This window comes from Alligator sinensis, unplaced genomic scaffold (assembly GCF_000455745.1).
Source record: "Alligator sinensis unplaced genomic scaffold, ASM45574v1 scaffold1097_1, whole genome shotgun sequence".
NCBI classification, from domain to species: Eukaryota; Metazoa; Chordata; order Crocodylia; family Alligatoridae; genus Alligator; species Alligator sinensis.
The window spans coordinates 417,157-421,914 of NW_005841950.1; positions in this window are offsets into that span (position 1 = coordinate 417,157).

Genomic DNA, 4,758 nt, shown 5'->3' on the forward strand with positions numbered 1-4,758 from the left:
GAAGCCTTTGGAAGTTGCTTGAGGCCTAGGGGTTGCTATTGGGTAGTTATGCCTGTGTCTCATCAGTGGTAGCCCAGGCTAACATCTTGTAACTTTTTGGACAGGGTTGTTAATGAGTAGAGGCTGTATAGGTAATAGACCTAGCTGACCCTTTGCCACTGAATTTTTCTATAAGGGTGAGGTCTCCAAGAGAACACACCCTGGCTGAGCGCTCGTACAAGTATGGGAACTACACTGACCAAGCGAGAACACAGAGGAACACCACCCGCTAGTGTGTCTCTCTTCAGCTGTCCTGAGACATGAGGCCACAGTGCAGTAGCAAGGGGGGCAAGTGGGGCAAGGGCGAGCTGCCACTGCGGGCTTTGCCCCAGGTGCCAAACTTCCTTGCCACAGTATTGTGAAGCCACACCACATTCATGGCAGTTCCCTTTTTCTTTCTGCCTTAACTAAGTTGCAGCGCATGCGTAAGAAGAGGTGAGCAAGTAAAAGGCAAGAAAGGAAGAACACAGGAAGCAGATCTTATCACCCAGCTTCTGGGCTTCTCATCAAGTGCACTTTGGTTTGTTCAGTGCACTTGCTGCTTGTTCACTTGTATTTGTTTCTGCTGACATGGCTTTATTGGCACTTTGCTTTATTTAAGCTGCCCAATTCTGAGAAAAAATTTTTTTTTTGTATTATCATTTGCAGTCAGGTCTGGCTGGGAATAAACATGAAGTTATTCATGTTTCCGAGTTTAACAATATTCTCTGTTGAAACTAAGTACTGGGGGCATGTCCATAACAAAGAAGAAGGTATGACCTTGCATAAACATCTTATTTATGTTTGCAAATAGAGCAGTCAGTACACAAGTGCCAAGTATTGCCTCAGAGAGGGTTAGCTGTGTTAGTCTGAAGCCGGGCATGTAGGCACACAGCTCTTAGGATCTGTTACAAAAGGTGAAAGAGGTCTCTTTTAAAAAAAATTAATAATATATTTTTGCAACCTGTGTAAGTAATGTGTGTGGCTTAAAGAAGAGTTTGACCACAATGATATTATTAATTTACCTTTGAAATAGCTGGGTACTTTAAATGGACAAAAAGTGGCTAACATTAAGAATTGCCAGAAGAAGCTTGGCTTACTTACGCTATTCCAGCTTTGTAGAAACAATCCTGGAGTTAGGGAAAAGGGTTTTTTTTGGCAAATGTCCTATTAACCAGTTAGTGTTCCTGTGGAGAGAAACTGGTGGAGCCCTTGGTAGGAAGATGTTGAAGTCCAGTCCGCTCAGCACTGGACAGGGTGAGGGAGCTTGGTTTGTAGGCCCCAAGTAATATTTATTAAGCAGCATATCAGTATTCTTTCTGAGTGCACATGCTGTTGCTCTCTCTGGGATCCTTTTAAGTTCCTGAAGCTGCTAATTATCTCCTTCAGCTGGCCCAGTCCTCTGGAGCAGCCCACGATTAGCATTACTGCTTGCAGCTGGGCTGGAGCCTCTGGCCCTGCAGCCTGCCACGCTACCACAGCTTCCTTCTGGCTGCAGAACTCCTGAGGCAGAAGAGAATTGCCCGGTGATGCACGTGACTGTGTAAGTTCCCCCAAAAAAGTCTGGTCATGGAAAAGCTCCAACCAGCAGCTGTTTGAAGGAGGCTCCTCCCATATTTTTGACTCTGGTTGGGGCATTTCCCCAGGCAGCGGGGAAGCCAGATTTGCAGTGTTGGCTGCCGCTGCCCTCCCAGAACTCATGCACTGGGCAGCACAGAGGCGGCGGTGGCAAACACTGCCCAGTGCGGCAAGCAGGGGGGCCGTAGCTGCAGCTGCCACGTGCACCCTGATGGGCAAACAGCTGCAGTGGGGAGCGCCGCTTTTCCCTGCACTGGAAAGAGTAGGGAAGGAGCCCAGGGAAAAGCTGAGTGCGGTGGGGTCGGGAAGCAGCCCTTCCCCCATGCCATGACCAGCACTCCCTGCTGCAGCCATTTGCAGCCCACGTGGGGCTGTCCAGAGCAGGCACAAGCAGTCCCACGCAGGCTCTGAGTGGCTGCAGCGTGGGGCACCGGCCACGAGGTGGGTGAGGGGCAACTTCCACCCCCGCCCCGTGCTCAGCTTTTCCCCAGGCCACTTTTCCCTGGGCTCCTTCCCTGCCCTTCCCCCCTCTTCCCCCTTACCTGAGTTGGTGGGTCAGCCATGTGGCCCCATGCTGGGGGGTGGAGCCAGGTGGTCCCTACTGTTGTGGGAGCCCACCAGGCTTCCCCTGGGTCCTACTGCCCTTGGTTCCTGTCATTTTTGACAGGAACAAAGGGCAGATGAATATTAATTTTCTACATTTTTTAGGGGCCCCGCAGGCTGGGTAGGATGGCCTCACGGGTTGGATTCAGCTCACAGGCCATATTTTGCCCACCCACCCCTGGTTTAAAGCCATCTGGAGTCCCCCAGGGCTCGCTCCTCAGGCCCGCACTGTTCAACATCTTCATGATGGCCTCACGGGTTGGATTCAGCTCACAGGCCATATTTTGCCCACCCACCCCTGGTTTAAAGCCATCTGGAGTCCCCCAGGGCTCGCTCCTCAGGCCCGCACTGTTCAACATCTTCATCAACGACTTGGATGAGGCGGTGAAAAGCACCCTGTTCAAATTCACAGATGACACTAAGTTGTGGGGGGAAGCGGGCACGCTAGAAGGGAGGAATAGGCTGCAATCGGACCTGGACAGGTTACAGGGGTGGGCGGATGAGAACAGGATGGGGTTCAACACTGACAAGTGCAAGGTGCTGCACCTGGGGGGAAGAACCAGCAGCAGACCTACAGGCTGGGGAGCTCCCTTCTTGTCAGTACGGAGGCAGAAAAGGATCTTGGAGTCATTATTGATGCCAAAATGAACATGGGCCGACAGTGTGGGGATGCGGTCAGGAAGGCCAACCACACCTTGTCATCCATCTACAGATGCATCTCGAGCAAGTCCAAGGAGGTGATCCTCCCCCTCTATGCGGCACTGGTCAGGCTGCAGTTGGAGTACTGCGTCCAGTTGTGGGTGCCACACTTCAGGAGGGATGTGGACAGCATTGAGAGGGTCCAGAGGAGGCCCACCCTCATGATCAGGGGGCAGCAGGGCAGGCCCTACGAGGAGAGGCTACAGGACCTGAACCTGTTCAGCCTCCACAAGAGAAGGCTGAGGGGTGACCTACTGGCCATTTACAAACTAGTCAGAGGGGACCAGCAGGCATTGGGGGAGTCCCTGTTCCCCCGAGCACTACCAGGAGTGACAAGAAATAACGGTCACAAGCTGGCAGAGGGTAGATTCAGGCTAGACATCAGGAGGCGCTACTTCACTGTCAGGGTGGCTAGGATCTGGAACCAACTTCCAAGAGAAGTGGTGCTGGCTTCTACCCTGGGGGTCTTTAAGAGGAGGCTGGATGAACAACTTGCCAGGGTCGTTTGACCCCAATACTCTTTCCTGCCCATGGAGGGGGTCGGACTTGATGATCTGCTCAGGTCCCTTCCGACCCGACCAACTATGAAACTATGAGTAGGTGGGAGGATCTATGCCCCTTCCCTGTCTCTTGGAGCCTCCCTCTAGCATACAAGCCTTCTGGCCTCAACAGCACATCTGCTGTCTCCTGAGTGCTCTTCTAAACTGTAGGTGCTGGAGCTAACTTGTTTTCTGGGAGAAACAAGCTTTCCTCTCGCTTCATACCCACACTACAGCAAACCTCGTGGGCAAACAGAGGTGGGTGGGGGAAAAAGAAAAGAGCTACAATGCAGCAACAGGTCTGATTCTCATGGGTATTGCATTCATCCTCTTCATTAAAGTTCACTTTATTTAGTTTGCTTCCTTTGAACTTTTTCTCATTCAATTTGGTTAAATTTCATATTTCTGATACAAATCACAGGTAAACACCTTCCCTCATAGCATCACAAAGCTCCACCACAGACACTTATAGCCCAACACTTGACTGACCAACATTAAACTGGTTAACGAAAGACCTGTAGCAGATGGATGTGATCAGGCAGGGGTAGCAAATTGTTAAAGAGAAACTAGAAGCTTTACTAATATGCTAGGGGGTTAGCACTATATTAGTCAGTTTAAGATCAAAGAAAAACAGATATAAGTATTGGGATGTGCACTAATTTGCCATAGAGCATGTTGATACCTGTCTGTGCAGACACATTAGGGCTGCATGAAATTTCGCTGGCAGTTTCGTTTCAAGGCTGTTTCGACTCATTTCGAGCTCAAAATAGCAAAATCGAAATGAAACAGAGAGCTTTGAAACAGCTTTGAAATTTCATAGATTTCATAGACATTAGGGCTGGAAGGGACCTCGGAAGATCACTGAGTCCAGCCCCCTGCCCAAAGGGCAGGAAGTCAGCTGGGGTCATAGGATCCCAGCAAGATAAGCATCCAGTTTTGTCTTGAAGGTGTTCAATGAAGGCGCTTGAACCACCTCCGGTGGCAGGCTGTTCCAGACCTTGGGGGCTCGGACAGTAAAGAAATTCTTCCTTATGTCCAGCCTGAAGCGGTCTTGTAGTAGTTTATGACCATTCGACCTTGTCATCCCTTGGGGCGCTCTGGTGAACAAACGTTCCCCCAGATACTGGTGGTCACCCCGATAAACTTGTAGGTGGCCATCAGATCACCCCTGAGCCTGCGCTTTTCCAGGCTAAAGAGCCCCAGGGCTCTCAGCCTGTCTTCGTAGGGTCTGCTTCCCTACCTCTGATCATGCGCGTGGCTCTTCTCTGGACTCTCTCAAGCTTCTCCACATCCTTTTTGAATTGTGGAGCCCAAAACTGGA